A 22,476-nucleotide genomic window follows, 5' to 3' on the forward strand; every position below is an offset into this window, starting at 1 on the left:
CGATTCTGTAGTATCTGAAGCAAATAATGATTTGGGTTATGAACCTTAAACGATATCTTTTATATCAATTTTGTTCACAGTGTATATGTTTGCTACGGTTTTTCATACAGAATAAGAATGTACCAATGATTCGTAGGGCAATAACAAAAAGGGTTTTATTTAAACTTAAGCTCACCCTTCCTTCGGGGCAATAAACGTGAAATAATAAATTCTCATTTTGAAAAAGATGTCCTTACGGATGTTTCTTCGTATAATTCATAGACTCATGAGACTTTATTATTATTAGATTTCATTGAAAAATACGTTTAATGGGTAGATTGCGTTTCTTAAACTCATTCACCGGAACATATATCACTAAAAATCGTGATAATTTGAGATGCTATTGTAACCCTGACACAATACATCTGCCCCTGTATGTTCAAGGTGCCATGAGTACGATGGTAATCAGTACTACTTAGATAATAAGAGCAAGTTTCCTTATCTTGCCCAAGCCGTGCACAAATTATTTAAAGAGGTCTATTAGGTATGAGGGTGTGCAATTGTTTAATCAGTTGCCGTCTAAGGTTCGTAACATTAGCGTGATTAATCAGTTCAAAAGGGCATTAAAGACAAAATTGAGCCCATAAGACCAAAATTAGGCTAGCTGATGGTGACGTGTATCTCGTTCGTATATAATATTAAATGTCTCATGTAAATAAAAAATAATTTTTGTAATGAGAAATAAAGTTCTTTCAACATTAAACTTTATAAGGCAAAAGACGAAACAATCGTGCGTTCAGTTCAATTGTGATTGGTTAACGGCATCCAAAGTCCAATACGTCATGCGTCATGATATTATTTTGCCAGTACCACAATCGAATGCAAAAGATTACGTATAAAACTTCTGCTGCAAATGTATGAAAATGTTTAGAGATGACCTAGACTACTTCGAATGTTTAGTATAGCCTAGAAATGGCTCAAGCCCCAATAATACATTGTTGACAGTGTATTTCAGTAATTCAGTATATAGAGCAAATAAATGTAAATACTTGTGGCCATCGTAAAAGGATTGTTATGAAACGTACGCAATGCGGGGGGTAGGTACTATTTGGGAACACGCCAATACCTACTTTTATCTCGGCCATATATAAGCTTTATCTATGGAAATAATGTGATTTGTGGTGGAATTAAATTAAACTCTCTACTTGATTCGTACTTCTAAGATTGAGTCAAAAATATATATACAACACACATTTTAACTAAGAATATATTACTCCTATAGTTAGTAAGCAGCATCTCTTTGATAATTATGTAATTGCTGATGCAGTATTCGCTTAGAATTTTGTTTACACATAATTAAAGTCCTATTCCGATGTTTCGCGTGATTTAACCCGTGACCATGCTTGCTGTAACTTGGTATTACGTCTTCTTGATAACCGATTCGCTTTTTTGCTAATAAATTATTTAAACCTTGATATCTTCACGTCAGAGGGAATAGGAAAAATTTGTTCTTATAAGTTAATTTAATCAACATTCTCTATTCCAACCAGACTTAAAAATTGCTTGAAATCGTCAATAATGTCTCGAGGGTTTAATAAACTAATCCAATTGATAACATTATGAAGCGGCTTTAAAAAATGTCTGTATAATACGATTAGTACATATATTACAAATTTACACATGCAAAACAAATTTATAAAGATTATATCAAATTATTTTATTAATTAATACTTAGTTTAGTTTTACTAAGGTAGAAATAATTTGCTGACATTAATTTTGTATGTTAACCTCATGTATTCGTCATAGGGGATGGCGTCTCCTATGACGTCACAAGCACAAGCCGTTGGGATAAGTAAAATAAACAAACAGGGGAAATGTTTTTCGGTCCAACAACGCAAAATGTCGATTTCCACCTGTCAACGGCATCACAATTTGCATAGCTTTACATATGGATTATACAAATTTTTGTAACCATTTCATATAAATCAACAAAGAACGTGAACATTTTTACGGTTTGTTGTAAGCGATTCTCAGCTCTGCCTTGCGATTCTGTAACTCACTTTTCGAACTCACACAGCGGTTTTCGCAGCGGCGGTCGCGCTCAAATAAGGAGGGAGCTTGTAGTTTATTGTTTATTAGAATGCCAAATCATAAAATGACTGCTTCACGATTGACTTGAGCGTTACCGCCGCTGCGAAAACCGCTGTGTGAGTTCGAAAAGTGAGTTACAGAATCGCAAGGCTGATGTCGTGGATTCAAATCGTGTCGTGGATGAAAGGATTGTTCTGTCTATATTTGCAATTAATATGGTCGTACAGAGAATACATGTCATGTTATACGATATGTTGTGATTCGATGTCTCTGGCTGTTAACGATATACCGTCAACATTATGAGGCTAAAATCCAATTTGATTTCCAATTCCTCTCTCTTCAATCGGCAGCTCATTTCTGAGCGTTGTGGGCAACAAGGAAGCATCTGGAGCGAACTATCTGTTTCCACCCGTTTCTATCGAGCGCTTCACTTATGACAGTGTACAGTTTTGAGTACGATGAATCTTTTATTTGATCGGTCCATCTGGTTGATGAACGGCCACATGATATTTTCCCTTCTGTGTTACCAACCACGATCACTTTATCCAAGTTCTCATCGCCTCTGCGCATTTTATGGCCGAAATATGATACAATTAGCTGTCGGCATATAGTAGACGAGTCCGTATCCGAGTCTGGAGGTCTATGTATTGGTGCGCTTCGCAGTCCACGGTATTCTGACCATTCGCCGCCACCACCATATCGATCCTTAGCTAGATCAAAGATCAAATAATGAATATAAGTTAAAAATTTCTTGATATGTGTATGTTTTGTGTGTATAACTCATTCACCCATCTCAAGACAATTTTTCAAACATCTTCAGTATTAAAATACTTTTATAAGGAAGATTCAACTCGCAAAGGACTAGATAATAACCAGATAATGCCGCGAAGCGTCGAAGTGAATTATTCCGAACTTTGTTTTAGTTTGATATATTTCGATTGTTCACACTGCAATTCAGATGTTTCCTGTTAAGTCGAGCAGCTTATATAAAAGCTTATTTAAATTGTATTTATACCGCTCTTTTTATGATCGCTAATTTTTATAACGTAAAGAGAATATTGACTAGTGGTGTATAATAAAAATATAAAGATTATGACGCTATTATCTTTTTAAATGTTAATTTGTTTCGTCCATATACTCGCCAAATGTCGATTAAGATATTGTTGTAACTTACCTAAACGTAAACAGCTTATTAAATTGGTCTCGTTTCACTTTTTTCGTACCAAAATGGTTGTGAATAACAGGACACTGCCTATAGAAATTATTACCAGATTCGTAGTAAAGTTTTACAAAGTAAATATATTTTGGTGCGAACTTAACTTTCACCCATTTTTAAGAACACGTTCCAACACGACCCTAACAAAATATGACTTCTATTAAAAAAAAAAACAAAAGAGAAACGATTGCTTTATTATTATTATTATATCTTAATGGCTATGCCTGCCAGTATTTATGTTATCTTTTCAAGGAGGATGTATCGCATTATCACTATTTATTGAAACCCCACTTATTTTAAAAGTTATAACGACCTTTTTAACAATAATAATAAAATTATGTAAAACAAGTGAGTTTTATACTTAATAATGTTTTATATAAATTAAACAAATTCTTATTTAAGAACCTGCAGTATGTATGGTGAGATGTATAGAATTACTCATCCTATATACCAAATAGGTTATTTATGTTTTTGATGACAATGTATTCTTGGAGTCAACCATTAACAGCGCAAGTCAGCATGGTCAAACACCTTTGGCAAAAGTGCCAAAAGATACAAAAAAAAAGAAAAGTCTCGTGTTCGTTCTTTACGATTGGAAAATCCTTTTCCTCTTCATGGTGGACATAAAACCTTTATTATACACGAAACACTAAACAGAGGCGATTAGAATTAAATGACCAGCAATAAAGTTATTGTATCGACAAAATCGCTTGACTAGACGCTTACACCATCTGTCTAAACATCTTTGTATGAAACTTGTAGCCGAAACTGAAGGGACCGAAGGCCATTATACAAAACGGATTACCCCATTCGACGACTAGAGATTAATTCCACGAAGTTTATTTTAGCTATAGGAATTATCGGTGTAAATAAACAATGGCTTAGTACACAAAGGATACTCATTCATTATTGTATAATTATTATATTATTGTTTAGGAATTTCTACATCGTTCGAATAACAGTTTCATTTGTAATATAATATCATATTATGCTGCCAGCCGCTGCTGCCTAGCTTCTCGGCCACATATCTGTCTGATCGCGTGCCTAAAAGGCTATTAGGGGTTATCTAATAAAAAATTAAAAATACACGAGTGTATAATATCATATAGTATCGCAGAATTATTAGTACGCTTATAATAAATAAGAATAACGAAATGTCTGTGATGTTGTATTCTACCTTACCTTAGTCGAGGTAGAATACGGAATTCCACCCCACTCGACGTCTGTTGTTCCACAACAAAGCGTTATTTAAGGAAGTTTTAACCGCGTACCACCACTATGGAACCAGCTACCCATTGAAGTATTACCGAAACAATTCAACTTAGGGTCCTTCAAGAGAGTAGGTACCAATTCTTTACAACGGCAACGCACTCGCGAGCCCACTGGCATTGAGAGTGTCCACGGGCGGCGGTATAACTTAAGATCAGATGAGCCTCCTATCCATTTCGTTCCTAAAAAAAAAGAATTTGGTATGGTTATAATTGGTCTGTGATCGAATTAGAACCATTCACCAATCACTAGCCAGCAACACGCGCCATAATTTCGTCTTTGATTTTATATTCTTAACACCCGAGATCTCGATACAAAATACTAACTTGTTTACGAGACTTTGTACCTTCGAAAAATTCCGTGTAAAAATAGATTTTCATATTTGAGTAATGAATTATATTAAAAGAGGCAAGGGACAAATTTGATTGAAAACTCGTCGTCCAATCAAATATGTATTTCGTGTTTCATATTATTACGTGTTATTTCAATGTGTCCACGGATTGTTATTGATAAATTTAATTCATTTTATTAATACGTGGTCACTTGCAATATCGCTGTTTCCAATTTATAAAATACGTTTTGCAATTGTATTGTTTACTTTTGGAAATATCTTAATCAACCCGCATTCTATTTCGAATCTGTCAAAGTCACTATGATGACTTGTCAAAATTAGGTATTAGACAACTGACAATCAACATATTCCCTATTAAAGCGTAAACCAATTCATCTATATGTATTTTTGTAAATATTTAAATCCATTAATGTTTCATATTGTGTTATTTTTTCTAGTTGCCGCTTTAGTGTTATATGTAATGGTAGCTTATTTTGTTAAAAAAAATAACGTAAGAACATTTATATTACCAAAGATGGAGAGGTTAGTACTTCAATTTAAAGATTCAGTTTCATTAAGCCAACATATTACATATAGTGAAATATGTAAATTTTAGACATATCTTAAGCGTTGTCAAATGTCAAATATCAAACGTCAAACGTTAAAAGCAAAAATAATAGACCCCATTGTTTATTATTCAAGTCTATACTACTTTATAGTACGTGAAATAAGTTTTTATTTCCTTTGTTAGAATGAAAGTTGCTTTAGCACTTACTTCAAACTTGCAAGTATAAACAAGTATCTTAACAAATCTCTATTTCATTAGCCCTCATTCTCGGAAACGCAAACTTGGCTATTTAGCTTTAAAGCACAATAAATTGTGTTTTTCGTAAAACTAGCTTCCACATAGAGAAATTACAGCAACAATTTATAAATGTCGCGTACACTGCACTTAATCAAGTGAGTGTCTTACCACAGTTCACTCACCAATTAATAGTGGTGAATTTATTTTATATTTATGGTTTACTAATCGATAAATTGTAACAATATTATTAATAAAAATAAATAACTCTACCACGGTGTGAAAGAAGTGCTGTATTTTTTTATCATAACATAAACTCAATATAACAATCGGAGATGAAATAGTACTTTAGTTAATAGGATGCAATTAGACTTTCATTCAGTTTGTTTAATAAATAATAGCTTAATTTGTCTTGTTTTAATATATATAAAACAATACATTTTATTTCATTAGCAGTCATTTTAAGATTTGGCATTCTGATAAGGTGGGGAGCTTGTAGTTTATTGTTTATCAGAATGCCAAATCGTAAAATGACCGCCGCTGTGAAAACCGCTGTGTGAGTTCGAAAAGTGAGTTACAGAATCGCAAGGCTGTTGTGAAACGACGTATATGATAAAGGAAGAATATCATATTCTGCCTCGACGTCCGATGATACTATTGTATTATAAGAGGGGAGAAGAATCAATTCAATAAAAATTTGAGTTTTAAACGTATTTTTCTCATACGTGGGGTATGAGAAAAATACGTTTAAAACTTTTTAAGTTCCACAACTACGTGTTCAATGTACTACGATTTACCCTTGGAAGTTTTAGCTCAAAATACAACTTAAATTGTGATTAGAAAAGTTCGCCTTTGTTTGGATTTAATAAAGAGAAATTGCTCTGTGATTAAAGAAAACTTCGTAAAAATTACGGACCTATGAAACTGTCTAGTTGTTAAAAATGTCACTTTTAGCGTGTGTATTAAAATTTAGGGACGGTATTAAATTTGTGTGATTTAAAAATAGCTGTATAACAAATGCATATCACTCACTCCTCGTTCAGACACTGTGCACCAATATGCTCAATTAATATATTGTACGGTAAAGGAAAACATTATGAGAAAACCAGCATTTCCCCCAAAAATTGATGTTATGTGTCTGGCGCATTCCTTAAAGAAAAATCATCATCATATGTAGTTTAAGCGGCCATACACAGCTACATTTTGATGTGTTTTATGAGAAGTAATAAATTGTTTAAATTAATGACTTACAATAGGTATGTTAAAAAATATCTTCCGAATTAATAACCTCCTTTGGTTTGTATCAAGTCGGGAAAAACAAAACAAACATAGTCCAAATTATGTGAAATATACCATCGGACAGGATAATCTAATATATAAAATTCTCGTGTCACAGTTTTCGTTGCCATACTCCTTCGAAACGGCTCGACCGATTCTGATGAAATTTTTTGTGCTTATTAGGTATGTCTGAGAATCGGACAACATCTATTTTTCATCCCCCTAAATGTTAAGGGTAGTCCACCCCTAAATATTTTTTTTTTATTTTTAGATATTTTTTTCTGTTTTTATTTTTTTATGATACAACATTAAAAAATACATACAACCCCTAACTTTCACCCCTCTACGATCAACCCCTATTTTTTTATTATAAATGATATACATGGCAAAACGACGTTTGCCGGATCAGCTAGTTTTGTATAATAGGAACGAAATATTAATTTACTACACTAAACAAATAATAGACTTTTTAGTTATTAATTTTTTAAAGTAATATCATTCTCTACTTTAATCTCACATAATATTACTTAAAATATGCAGCTTAACTTCAAAATATTCTGCCGCTGAATTTCACTAAAACGACATTCGCATAAATTGAAATAATTTTCGTTTCGTCATAAAATAGTATTTCAGTAAAACTAGAATACGTTGGAAGCAGGGACGCATTGACGTCATTAAATTTTCGGAACTTTGGCAGTGGCCAGAATATTATTTCAGATTTAAATTCAATAAAGCTTCCCTTAATATGTTGAGAAATATTAAAATAATTCAACAATAATATGTGTAACAGATACATAACTTAGGTTACGTTTAAAAAAAAATATTCCACATGTATTCTTCTACAAAAGCCAGCAACGCACTCACGAGCTCCATCACTAAACACCAGGTGATAATCCTGCCCGTTTGCCCCCCTGTTCTTAAAAGAAACAATTAACTATTAAAGTAAATTGAAATATTAAATTTAATCAAATATATTAGGATAATAACATTTATTTAATGACGGTCATACATAACTTTACCTAAACGGATGGTTAAAAAAGGGCCTCCAAGCTAAATTTTGAGCCATCCCTGCTACAAAACAAGTAAATCTATTTGTAAGCTGTGTTTGCGTCATTCATTCCGTAGTGTTCATTAATCTTAACAGAATGTTACGCAGAGTGGCGCCCAATGGTTGACACGAAAACCACCTTTGGTACTTACAAAATTGCTGATTACTAATGGAACTTAATTATATAAGCTTTAATGCAGTGGTCCCCAGTAAATTTTAAAATTAAGATATAGATTTTTCTGCTAAAAGGAAAACAGTATTGGTACTAATCTTGGTACTACAACAATAATAATTGTAATAGTGTGTAAAGTATCACTTAAAAATCGACTACAAAAAAACTTAATCTATTTTTACTTTGGATTAAAAAATAAAATAAATCAGTGGCGCTACAACCTCTTTAGGTCTTGGCCTCAGATTTCCGAACCTGTTTATTGATTATTTTTAAATTTAATAGGCTACGGTTGTTAAGCATAGTTTTCCTAGAAAAGCGGTGCCGTTAACTAACAGCCGTTATTTTACGGTTGTTAATAACGGCCATCTTAACTTTTTAACATAATGCAAAAAAGCAATCATTTTGTTATACAGATTATAAACTTCCGTGTGTGTGACAGAGACACAATGGTTTTTTCATATATAGAGTTCACAACCGTTCTTTCTCTTTCAATTTGGCTCACAATGCTCATTGTGGTCAAATAAAATATAGCAATTTTTTCTCGACATTTCAACGGAAATAAGCTTTATTCAAAGCGTTTAGCGTCTTAGCGAGTTGTATTTTTAAATTTAAAACCTTACTCGGTTTCAGCAATCTTCTCATAATAAATTCGTTTAAAGCCACGGAAATACGGTATGACGAAGAATAAAACATTGGGAAGAAAACAGTTTTACATTATTGTTAACCTATATTACCTAACCAACCTATATTAGATTTATTGTTCAAATCATCTCTTTTCAGGCAAATGAGTACTTTAGTAAAAAAAAAACTTTAGAGGTGTCAAGGGACACCCGGATGGAACGAAATTCCTTCCGATTAATTTATATGTTAATTGGTATCATAACAGTATGATAGATTTTCTCGACACCAATCTTACGACGAAAAAAAAAGCCAACATCACGAGGTGTTCCCAGGCGGTCACCCATCCAAGTACTGACCTCGCCCGACGTTGCTTAACTTCGGTGATCGGACGAGAACCGGTGTATTCAACGTGGTATGGACGTTGGCGATAGCTAAATCGAAAATGTAAAATATAACAACTATAGCAAAAAAGTGTCGTGACAACTTTTCGTAAGAATTTTTTCCGTCTAGCCCCCTTTCACAACGCGCGATAAGGAACTTCGTTCCAATAATATAATAATACCGATTTTAATGAAATTTTTTAAGAAATAGTAATTGGCTATAATTAATTTTGAGTTTATATTCAAAACTGCTGTGTGCCCATTAATAACCCAATAGCGCAATGGTTAAACACCAGGTAATAAAATTGCTTTTTACTGTATTATTTATTATACTTAGACGACACTAACTCTTAGCTACTCCGCTAATTAATAAGTGCTAAGTTAACTGATTATTAATATCTTATTTGTTGTTTGTTCACAGGTAAACTTCCTGATAATATACAAAATCGTTTTGTAAGTAACAAAATTTTAACGCGGCGTGTGCGCGCTGGAAGTTTATTTTTCAAAATATTTTGGAAATACAGTCAAAACCGGTTATAACGACATTGAAGGGACCGTATAGTTGCCGACGTTATATCCAATAGTCGTTATAAGCAATGTCATATACACAAGTACAGTACATATGTATGTACATTGTACATAGTTATATTATCATAGTTATCGATCTAGAATAGGTAGGTATGTGTTATAATATGGTATGTTAATATTATAATATGTAAACGAGTCAAAAAAGAAACAAAAATATTTATTACGAGATAATTAGGTACAAAAGTAATCAGTCATTTTGGTCTGTTTTTTTTTTTAGCCCAGTCTCAAATATTTTTTGCATTTTACGTTTCATACTCCTCAAGATATGAGTATCACCAGTATCAAACTGTTCGTTAAAGGCAACAAATTTTTTTAAGAGCCTCGGAAATCGTTGTTGGCTGAAACTGTTCGTTGGGAGAAAGTGCGTAGGTAATAATATGCCTAAATATTCATTCAATGCTTATAAATAAGATTTAAAATCGTTTGTTTTGCTGAGATAAGAAGCGGTTGGTCGTTATAGCCGATGAATATCGATAAAATTTCGTCGTTGTAAGCGATATGTCGCTGTATCCGATGTTGTTATAAGCGGTTTGTTTACTGAATAGTTTAATAGGGATTCGGACGGGACCATACAATCTGGTTGTAATAACCGATAGGTCGTTGTAAACGATGTCGTTATAAACGGTTTTGACTGTATATATATCTTATGTTACTCAGGAAAATTTTTTTAATTTTTGATTGTATTTAGAGTTGGCTACAAACATACAAAACTTTAATCTTAATAATATTCGTTAATGGGCTGAGAGTCGTATATTAAATTGTTTCCAATGGAAAATTAATCATATGTATATATCTAAAGAAGCAACTTAATACATTTATTGTCTGATTGATTGACTGATTGAAGGAAAGTTTTTATTAATCCTTATCTAAATAGCTATAGTAAGGAATTACTTTATACATGAATTTAACGTCTCCTTATAAATATTAAATTTATTTTTAAATAATATAATATATTTCCATAACAAAAATATAATATTCCAAGTTGCGGTATAGTAAGTTAATAAAAGTTCGTAAACTTAAAAATAGTAAAAAAGCGATATTAAATGCAAATTGCATGCTCCAGTATGTGCTTGAACATTAATAACGTGGATGAGCGGAGCGTTTTTGCGTACCAACCACGTGCTATGCAGCCAAGGCGTGTATGGTATACAGCATAGGCGAAAACGATTTAATATTATAGTGAAAAGAACTGAATTTTTTAACTTTTATATATATTTCTTAAACCTTTTAAAATTCTCCACTATGAAACAAATTGGGGCATCTTATATTTGAAGTCTAGATTCATTAACACGTTCACTGCGGCAAGTAAAATAATAATATTTCATCAGGTGCGGCGGCGGGCCAAAATGCGCCCCCAATGATATTTCCGCCGGTGCGTGGCAGGTCTTCCTAGACCCAACAGCACTAGGATATATTAAATTGCTATAACTTTGTGGAAACATAATGTATACATTTTTTTTTTATATTGTTAGAATGACCTTGAACCCAACTTCCTTAGGTTTGATTCGCCCCGGGATCTGGCAAACAGGAAATGAGAAATAAAGCAGGAAAAGCGACAGGCCGATATCGACCTGAACCGCACTAGAATATATTTTTAGTAGTGATGGGACAGAGAAATATCGAAAATAAAACAGAATTATCGTAAACTCAACTCAAACTCAAACTCAAAATATCTTTATTCAAGTGGGTAACCAAGTACACTTTTGAATCGTCAAGTTAAATTAACCGTAAATTTACATTTACTACTAAAGGAACTGAAAAATTTATTTATTTACTTATGTATGCCTGTCTTGGAAACAGAAATACTTTTATTTTTCTTAGTGGAAAATATTTCTTCACTGCTGTCACTATCACTGTCAATAACTGCAAGGCGAATTACTCTATTTTCCAAAATTTGTATTTTTCTTGTATTGCTTGCCATCGTTGATAATATCGAACGCTATGTTAGATCAGTTAGATAGCACAACACTAACTGGTCGGGCGCGCGCTCTGTGCGGTATCGGGTCGCCAGCTGCCTGTTGGGTGGGCGGGCTGAAATAGGCCCACTGCCGCACTCAGCGGATGCAAAGCAGTGTCAGTGCGTGGTAGGTCGATAAAAGCCTGCCGTTATGTTTTGATGGAGAAAACCTACAATTTTGACCGCAAGATGAAATATATATTTGTCCCTGTCGAATTTTTACAAACACCTGAGATAATCGTTACGCACCAGCGAGAGGGACATAGATTTCTTCGTCCGCACCAGCGGAAATACCGCGGCAGGATATCGGCCTGTTACGCAGTGAACGTGTTAAACATGCAACTGTAATCTTTTTAATTTTAAATCTGTAGCAATAATGTAGAAAGATTTATATATAACAAGGTAAATAAATAAGAAATTCTACTCAAATTATCGGTCCTTTAGCAGTTAAATAGAATTGAAAAAAATTGTTTCGTGCTTCTGTTGTTGGTTTAAACCAAATATATTTAAATATGATATAGTCCACTGCGGCATTAGTATAGTTACTTCTGCAGCTTATACTTTACCCACTAAGCCTTATTAGCTAATGCAAACAACAACTTCGAGTACAGTAGCTTAAACTAAAACAATTTTAAATCAAACTTGCACCATAACAGCGTAAATTAATTATATTTCCCTTGGGTGAGTAATTAGTTATTTGTCTAGAATGCAAGTGCACCCGTTCACTTAGGCTTTATCTGACAACTTAGGGGATTAGAAAGCCACGTTTGATTAATTATAGCTAGTATTATAGTGGTGGAAGATTTAAAATCCACGAAAATGTTGATAGCATTTTTTTAATATATTATAATGTAGGAATTAAATAAAAATAAATTTATAATTTATAAAAAAGTTTAATTTTTTATATATTATAAAAAGTTTTTAGTTTGATGTGCTTTAAAAGCGTGTTTTTTAGTTTTTTTTAACTATAATTTATTTTTTAGTTAAATTGTTTTTATTTTTTTTCATTTTTTTTCGGATTATTGCATTGTCATCGATCTTTGACAGGTGCGCAAAGTTTGAATTAAATCTGTCCGTTAAAAGTGGGTCAAAATCGAGTCCGAAGGAGTCGGTTTCATACATACATACATATACATACATACATACAGGTGAAGCTAATATAAAGCGTGTAAAAACAACTACAGCCATCGTGCCCAAGGCTGTAGTTTTTCCTCCATTGTTCTTTCCAGGCTTCCATTTCCAAAAGAGTCTATTGTCTCTTTTCTCGCCAAGTCACGCTCAACGACATCAGACTCAATATTAACCATTTTGGAACCAACAGGCACCACTAGGAACGATGGCAAGTGGCCGGATGGCCTCGATACTTTGGAGGATGGTATGAGAGAGGATACCTTGATATAGGGTGCTACTTAATATTTAAGTAAGCGTCAGGTAGATAGTACTGGTGACCCCAGAGCTGGTACTTTCCTCGCTCAACGAGCATTAAAGGGCAAAATGTTTTCCAAATTATATTTTAGTTTTCTAATAATATGTATAGTATCGGCATCGGTCAAGACTTTTGAAGGTTTTAATAATTATAAGTTAAGCTTGTAAGTACTACGATATAAGTTAACATGTACTAACTACTTATATTTTTGAATTCATCATTTAATTAGATAAAGCAAACTTTAGATAAACTTCAAACCACTATTCAGGTGTCAAACAAGCAACCTCAGAAAGTTCTTTAAAATAGCCGGCAACAAACTCAGTACTTATTCTTAAGCCAGCCTTTCATTCTACAAAGTCAGAGCCTCCAGCTCTTATTTGCTTTTGGGAATTTCGAAAGGGTTAAATTCTAAAACACCTAGTTTAGTATCGTATGTAAAAACCTCACCCCAACATAGACTAACAAAGTTACGTATTTCTGCTTAAATTTACTGAATATCTCGTGAATTCGTAAGGAAATTGTTTGTTCTGTGACCTTTTTAGGGAAATGGGGGAAATGGCCGAATGAATTATATTGGGGAGAATCTTGGCACAGTATTACACTTTTGAATCAAGGAAATGTATGAAGAATTGAATTTGAACATTTCTTGTAGAAACATAGATAAGATTTGGTTGAAAAGTTTTTTAACGATTAATATACAGTATGCTCCATTTTAAATTTGTTATTATCGAAACTCTATATATAATCGATAATAATTATAAACATTAGATATAATTAGATTCGATGTTTAAAGATTTGTTAACATTAATAGTGATCAACACAATTTCACAATTTACTTTTTAATAGGATCATTCGATGGTAATTGTATAGCTTAAATATGTAATTAATTATTTACTACTAGCGGCCCTCCCGGCTTCACACGGGTGAACCATTTTGTAGATATTGATATGTTCTTTAATATTGTGGAACATTGTTTTATTCTCACATCAATAATTTTCGCAGGGCATGCATTGAAATAAATTTTATGGGCCTTTTTTTACACCTTGGGTAACAATATTGTAGTTTTAGTAGGGATCCTTATATTTTTCTTACAATAAAAATAGCCTATATTAATCAGTGATAATGTCCATCCAATGGTGAAAGAATTTTTTAAGTCGTGGCATTACTTTTTTAGCCAATTCGTTACAAACATACATACAAATCTTTCCTCTTTATTAGTATTGATTAAGTTCAATTTAACGAATAAATAAATATATTTAAAGCTAACCTGCAGCTTATGAATTTCAAATGAAAGATGAAACGAAGTATTTACTTTCACTATGATTTGTCATAGCGACACGACGGATCGTGTCACGTGTCTGTGATTGGTGTAGAGGTAACAGCACCAATCACAATTAAACGAAAAATTTCATCGTTTAGTAATTCGTTTTATAACCGCACCTTCTTGTTTTGTAATTTTCTTCAACAAGAAATTACTTAATAATTAATTACTTATACATAATGCGTGGTCAATAAGTATATTATTTTTCAGCATGGGGACCTCAAACGATGACTATTATGTCAACAGTGTTGGCCTAGTGGCTTCAGCGTGCGACTCTCATACCTGAGGTCGTAGGTTCGATCCCCGGCTGTGCACCAATGGACTGTCTTTCTATATGCGCATTTAACATTTGCTCGAACGGTGAAGGAAAACATCGTGAGGAATCCGACATGTCTTAAACCCAAAAAGTCGACGGCGTGTGTCAGGCACTGGAGGCTGATCACTTACTTCCTTATTAGATTTTAAAATGATTATGAAACAGATTCAGAAATCGGAGGCCAAGACCTAAAGAGGTCGCCACTGATTTAGTTTTATTTTTAATAAATTACTTATACATAATGCGTGGTCGCTAAGTTTAATATGTTTCAGTATGGGGACCTCAAATGATGACTATTATTAATAGAAATAAGAGCGGGGACGTTAGTCTTTTTTACCATATTCAAAAAGATGTATGAAGCATAAATATGATATTATTTACTACTAAACTATTTTATTTTTATGAACCAATATCGTCTAAAATTGTATTAAAAAGTAAGAAATTGTATTCGTACAAACCAATTAAGTAGAAGAATATTCTGTTTATTTTTTAGTTTCAACTTCAAAAGGAAACAGTTGGAAAATATTTTCCGTAGAGTGTTTTAATCCAAGCATTATGCAGCAATTTACATTTCTGTAATTGTTGTTTTCATATTCAATAGTTTTAATGTGTACTTTTTACTAAAACATTTTTATTGTTTAATTGAATTAAGCCTTAATAATTATGTTTGAAACATTTGCAGTTCTTCACGAGTGTCTTGAACGGACTTTTTTAATTTTAATATGTCAGTAGCCAATACACAATGTAATAAAACATCATTTCATTTTAATGAAAATTAAATTCATTAAATTCCTAACATAATATCTTCCTTTTTCCCTCCCTCTAAGTCTCAGAAATCTAAAGTTTTAGATTTGTATAAATATGAACAAGAGTTAAAAATTACTTTGCCAAAGAAGTTTCACTTCGAACATGTGTACTTTGTACGTACTTTTTTTTTAATATACAACTTTCAATATTCATTTGATATTGAAAGGATATTTGAGCAAGCACTTGTCCTATAAAAATCACGAGGACTCAATCTCATTAGTACACGGGTCTTAATTAGAAAAATAATGAAACCAAACGACATCCCTAATGAAACATTGAATTTATTTTACATCAGTGCACAAGAAAATGTAATTATTCTTTGTTTCCGTCTCGATTGACAATATAAAAAGTCAGACTTGGTAACCGAGGACTTCATCACTTCTTTTGTTTCAATGCATTTAACGAACTTATTTAATGAAATTGACTTTTGGTCAGTTCGGTCAAGTGACAAATTTTATACAAATATGCTAATAGACTATCTTTTTTGTTGGGCCAGGTCTTACCCGCTCTACGCCCTTGACTTCCGAACTTGTAGTAAACGTAAATTTACAATTTATTTAACTTATTTCTGAAAATTCATAAGTGTACTGGTTTACCTACATGAATAAAGATATTTTGAGTTTTGAGTATCCTGTTGGCTTGAGCATGTGATCCTCATCCCTGACGTCGTTGGTTCAATCCCCGGGTGTGCATCAATGGACTGTCTTTAAGCATTTAACACTCGCTCGTAAGGTGAAGGAAACCAGCATGCGTTAGACCCTAATGCGTGTATCAGGCATTGAAGGCTCAGTGATCACATGCATCGGCGGATCGTGAATTTGTATGGGCTGTTACGGGGAAGTCCCCCGTAATAGGTGCACAGGCGAAAAAACAAGCGACGGGGAATTCCCCATTCCGTTCGATAGACGCGCATCGCACATAAGTTGATTGATCTCAGGAAATCCAACTCATACGTTGATACATCTCAGGGATACTTGAGAACCAGACCTAAATTGTTGTCGCCACTTGTCTTTTTAGGTATACCCATTAAGACTTTTCACATATATGTCTAAAAAGCTAACAAAGCTTTTATTGTTATGTATTCACGTTCACATCATTCTGCACTCGGTAATAAAAGTCAGTCAGTGCGTTATTCGTATCTATCGTAGAGATTTATTACTATATTTAGAAGTTTGAAGTTTTTCTGTAGTCTTTTAAAATATCTAAAATAATTCCTAATTCATTTTATTATATCAGAAGGTGATATGGGTTAGAAAAAATAATTACCATTTATAAATATTTATATATATTTAATGCTTTACAAATAAACAATAAGTCACAAAGCACACTGCCGCACTACTACATACTACTACCTAGAACGAACGAGACCAGATTTTGTATTGTGCGAGTGTCGATAAAAAAATAATAATTTGTACTTTAAATATGAGACAAATTATTTTTTTATAATAAATAATATGCATATGCGACATAAAAATGCTAAATATTTATTTATTAAGGTAGCCAATAGCAAAAAACAGTAAAAATATAATCTAAAAGTGCGATTATAAAAAAATACCATAAACGGCCTCCCCCCCACGTATAATAAATATTGGTGTGTATATGCGTATCGTGTGTTTGCGCGCGTGTGTATGAGAAACAAATAACCGCTTTGCCTTTTTCTTATCATTTTTTTCCGTTGGTACTCCATATAACACAAACATATCAATTCAATGTGAAGAAAATTAAATAATCAAAAACATTGATACTTAAATTATTGTAAGATTTCCATGATTCCTAATCGTTTTCCCAAGTGCAAATCCTCAACGGAACTCTATCTCGTTAACTCAACCTTATTCTAATCGCGTTTCGAACGTTAAGATAATCGCGGTTCAAGTTGACTTCAGGTTAAAGTTGCCAAGTTCATTTGAGCGTTATGATTTAAAATTCGAATTAGTTTTTACGTGACAAATTTGAAGACACGTTTTACGCTTTAGAGACATTACTTTTTATCATAATTTTTAAATAATTCGGATAAGGGTAATTAGGCGACATATTCGAATAAATTTAAATTAAAAAGGTTTCTTGGTCTTAGCTTAGTGCAGGGCGCATCCAGGCAGATAGCAAACAATTTTATAATAATTACTTACGTACAGCATTTTTTTTTGTTAGTACCTTTATTTTTTTATTTTTTTATATAATAGGGGGGCAAACGAGCTTGCGGGACGACCAAAAAGGGCAGTCTACGCAGCCCATAGACACCCATTTTTAGTGGGTGCGTTGCCGGCCTTTGAGGGAGGAGTAGACTCGCTTTTTGAACATTTGGAGGTCGTATCTCTGAGGGAAGACCCCCCCCCCCCCGGAGCCGATTCCACAGTTCGCTAGTTAAAATAACATAACTAGCTAGTATAACAGAATAAATTTATATTACTCTTATTTTTATTATTACAATCAAATATACAGTGTTTACAATTTTGTTACCTATTTTAAAATAATTAAATATTAATGAAAAGAAAATTAAAACTAATTTAAAAAGTTTGGTCCCTGTGGCAGTGTACCTTTAACGCTGGCAGAATTTCCTTGCTGCATTGCTATACTTATTCAAGAAACATATTAGTTTCTTTAAATATAAAAAAGAATCTAAACATAGATTGATGATTGCATTAATCATACGTAAGAGAGGCGTCCTTTAAAAATATCATTCTTCCGTTGCTTTTAACAAAATTTGTACTGTGTTGTATGATATGTAAGCGGATAAATAAATTTAAATTCATGTTACATATTTAGTTCGCCTCAACGTAATAGGTTTATTCCGCATATGCACGCGTAATGTGTGTGAACGCAAAGTTGTTAAGTCAACAGCGCTGTGTCTAGTGTCGTCTCATTAGGACTTGCTGTCACGCCTCGGGCTTAAATGTGGATAGGGATGTGACAAATGTCGATAGTAAAGTATGGGGCTATCATTACCTTTGAAGAAATATTAAAGTTTCTTCATAATATAAGTTATATGACAAGCTCTCGTCTTGGTCATTGAAAAAGTTAAATTTCGATTTGAAGTTAGCGTTTCTTAATAAGTTAAGTTCACGATCTTCGTCTTAACAAATAATTAATATTCGTTCGACACTTGTTACAACAATTTCTTACTTTAATCAATATCTTACAAAACGTGAGAATTTTATCTAAAAATTGAGACGTTTACTTCCAGGTCATAAGAGATACAATTTTATATGGAAAAGTGTCGTGCGCCAATGTAGTGAAAATCACTACGTCGTAACATTTTATCGATATTAGTTTCACTTCACTACGCCATCACATTCATATTTAGTGTATTTTTCTTCCGAACTTAGCTTATTTCAGCATATACCTTTATTGAAAATATAGTTTTATTGCATAAGAAAAAGTTAAATTTACTCAGTTTTCAATAGTAAGGGCCTTAAAATGTTTATTGCCGTGAAACAATATTCTTTATAGGCCCTAGTGTATTTCATTTTTAGATTCTTGACAAATAATTAGACCTACTAGTAAAGGTTATCTGTATGTTCTGTAATTGAATATATCGCAAACTAAAAAATCGGATGTCTGTAAAGTCGGTTTACTGACGATAGTTGAACGTGACAACGTCATTAGAAAATATTGATGGAATGGTTACATTTTTCAAAAGAAAATTTTATTAGGTATTTTGTATGGATATAGAGAAGGAGATAAATGGAAATCACAATTGAATTGATCAAGTTACATTTATTTGTACGCATAAATACAATCATGTCAATTTTAAATGGAACGCCTCAGAGCGAAGTAACGCCGCATGAGTCAGTTTTTTCGTGCGTGCAGCCGGCTCCATCGATTTATAAGACGTTGTCACGTGAAAATCAAATCAATGAAATTTATTTTCCAACGTACGAGGAACTGTGTACATAGAAACAAAAGTCCGTTCCATGGTAAGAAAGTACGTCTTGAAGATTGAGAGTCGCACCTACGAAGCACTTGTATTTTTTTTTAATTAGAGGTTCTTACTTTAGGATATTTTTCCCTTTTAACTGATACCCCTTCCTTAACACGGAACAATATTTATTATTGACTATCGTGGATCTCCATCAATTCGTATTCACAACTGTATGATTCGTAAAAGTTATCAAAAATTAAGGATTACAATAAGTTTATGTTATTATATTTAATATAAGTACACAACCTACGACGGAGGGAAGTCCTCCATTTGTCTCTTATCTTCGCAGCTATCTCCAATATTTTCCCGCTAGTTCTTTTATTTCAACTTCCCAGGACTCTGGTAGGATTTTTTTTTCCCACTGGGCTTTGGCACTTTTTGACACAAACGCGGTAAATGTGACTGGCCCATTTCCACTTTAATTTTTTTGAGTGTGATACCACGTGTGTTTTAAAGTTATCAAGTCCAAATACTCTAGCATATTGCAATTGTTTATAAGCGGCTTCTTCATTAAAATACCTATATTTCAAAACGCGCTAAAATGGGCTATTTTTTCTATTCTTTGAAGAGTTTGAAGTCTTTCATTTTGAACAATAACCTACCGAACAAAGTCAATGTCGAGTTCGCGTTTTGATTATGTCGAATATTATATGAAACGAGCCGAGTAATGTTCTTATTCACTGAAATTTCTTTTTTGGCGAATGGCGGACTATTTCTTAGCTTCAGGTAGAAAAGATACAATGTGAAAGTGATTTTACAAAAGTAAGGCATAACTTGCATTGTATTTACGCGGATCTGATACATTTGCAAAATGTACTTTGAAACATTAAAATGCTTTTATGATAATTTAACATTTTTAAGTTGGAACAAAGAAAATCCAGTGGTATCTGTTTCGTAATCATTTGCTTTTTCTAATAGTTAAGTATCATCTCACATCGTCGACTTTTAGTATAAGGCGTGCCGGTTTCCTTACGATGTTTTCCTTCTCCGTACGAGGGAGTGTTAAATGTGCCGATACACAGAAAGTCCGTTGGTTTACATTGGCGGGGATCGAACCTAGGGCCTGAGGGACCAGAGTCGCACCCTGAAACCACTAGGCCAACACTGCTCTCTACTGTTTTAAGTTGATATTAATTATAATGACGTTTCGCTAAATATAAGTAATAATGATGATTTATTTTCCTGACATTTTCCTTTCAATAATTGTAATGTAGAGGGAGGGTAAAACTTGCTGAGTTTCTTGCCCATTCTTCTCAGAACAAGCCTCCTGGTAGTTTTGCGAACGGATGGCGTAGTCTTGCTCTTTCGCGAATTTTGTAAACGTTTTTGAAATTCATAAGCTAAGACGCAACTAAACTGAAGAAACGTATTTTGATTTGATTCTATTTATTTGGTTCCTCAGTTCGAAAGTCTAAAAGTAAAATAGACCGTGTAAAAATCCTTTAAAAGCTTTTAAAGCCAAATAAATTTATATTTAGAGAAAAGGTTTAGAAGTAAAAGTTTACGCTTGTTACTGTACTAGTAGTTATTTTGAGTAAAACTGTCGTAAAAATAATTGGTCTTTTAGCACTGTTTGGAAGTATTCATTTGTCTTTATTTCAAAATGTTTTATTGATTTAAAACAAGAGTGAGACACATGCTATCATTGTGTGTGTGCGACATTTTTTGTAGATATTGATATGTTCTTTAATATTGTGGAACATTTTTTTGTTCTATCATCTATAGTTTTCGCAGCGCATGCGATAAAAGATATTTTATAGGCATTTTTTACACGTTGGGTAACGTTATTGTAGTTTTGTATCGTTATTTTTTTCTAGCAATTAAAATAACCTATATTGATCAGTGGTAATGTAGCATTCGAATGGTGAAAGAATTTTTAAAATCATACAAATCTCTTTATAATATCAGTATACATAGATAAGGCAACCAACAGTTTTGCACCTTACATATCCAAATAAAATTTGCCTTATAAGGTATAGGTGCAAACCCAATTGACACAGCTTGCGCTGAATAAGCTTGCGCGAATAAGCAACTACGCGGACCCCCGCGAAAAGACTAATGAAACTAAAACCACCGAACGAATCTTTGCAGCCGAACCTTGAATGAGCGAGTGACTGATTACTTCAACAGCCTCGGTAAGGATGCGTCTGTATGCAAACAGGCCTTCATGTATATACTCGTATAATATTAAAATCGGTTGTCTGTAAAGTCGGTTTACTGACGATAGTTGAACGTGACAACGTCATAAACAAGTATTTATGGGATGGTTGCATTTTTAAAAAAAAAAAAAATTTGTTTGATAGGTATTTTGTATGGATATAGAGAAGGAGGTAAATGGAAATCACAATTGAATTGATCAAGTTACATTTATTTGTACGCATAAATACAATTATGTCAATTTTAAATGGAACGCCTCAGAGCGAGGTAACGCCGCATGAGTCATGTTTTTTCGTGCGTGCAGCCGGATCCATCGAATTATAAGACGTTGTCACGTCAATAAAATAGTATAAAAACCACACAAATAGACTGCAATATATTATGACATTTACATGTATAGACTTCGGTTACAATACTTTGGCCACAATCGCACCTGATGTGAGATGTGGCCAATCGGCACGGTTGTTCAGATTATATTTTTAACTGACGCTTAAATTAACCCTTATTTGTCTAGGGAAGATAGAAATGGTCAAAGAGTTCCACTCCTTTGCCGTTTTTACAAGAAACAACGAACCAAATCGTGCAGTGCGTCACCTGGGGATGTCTACAACGAAGGGTGAAACTCCAGCGTGCTTATAGATGCGATGTTTGAAAGGGGGAATCAAATTGTGTAGTTCCATCGGAATTCTCTATATAAATTGGACGATTATTTAAATGATTCTAATCCATGGGAGTGATTTGCTCCAGTTCAAACAACAGTTCAAACCTGACAATTAAAAAGAGTGGCGTAGAGTTTCT

General features: G+C 33.2%; 1 protein-coding gene and 2 non-coding genes across 3 annotated transcripts in view; 2 read left to right on the top strand and 1 right to left on the bottom strand.

The window, feature by feature from the left end:
- The window catches only part of LOC125063124 (alpha-2 adrenergic receptor), a 264,165-nt gene that overhangs the window by 159,545 nt on the left and 82,144 nt on the right, over nucleotides 1-22,476 (top strand). The window lies entirely within an intron of this gene.
- LOC125048513 lies at nucleotides 6,320-6,454 on the top strand. Its single transcript, XR_007116835.1, has one exon. It is a non-coding gene; the product is annotated as a small nucleolar RNA snR44 (small nucleolar RNA).
- On the bottom strand, nucleotides 9,115-9,233 carry LOC125048501. The gene has a single exon (XR_007116825.1). It is a non-coding gene; the product is annotated as a 5S ribosomal RNA (ribosomal RNA).

The sequence above is a fragment of the Pieris napi genome, chromosome 3 (genome assembly GCF_905475465.1).
Source record: "Pieris napi chromosome 3, ilPieNapi1.2, whole genome shotgun sequence".
In the NCBI taxonomy this organism is placed as follows: domain Eukaryota; kingdom Metazoa; phylum Arthropoda; class Insecta; order Lepidoptera; family Pieridae; genus Pieris; species Pieris napi.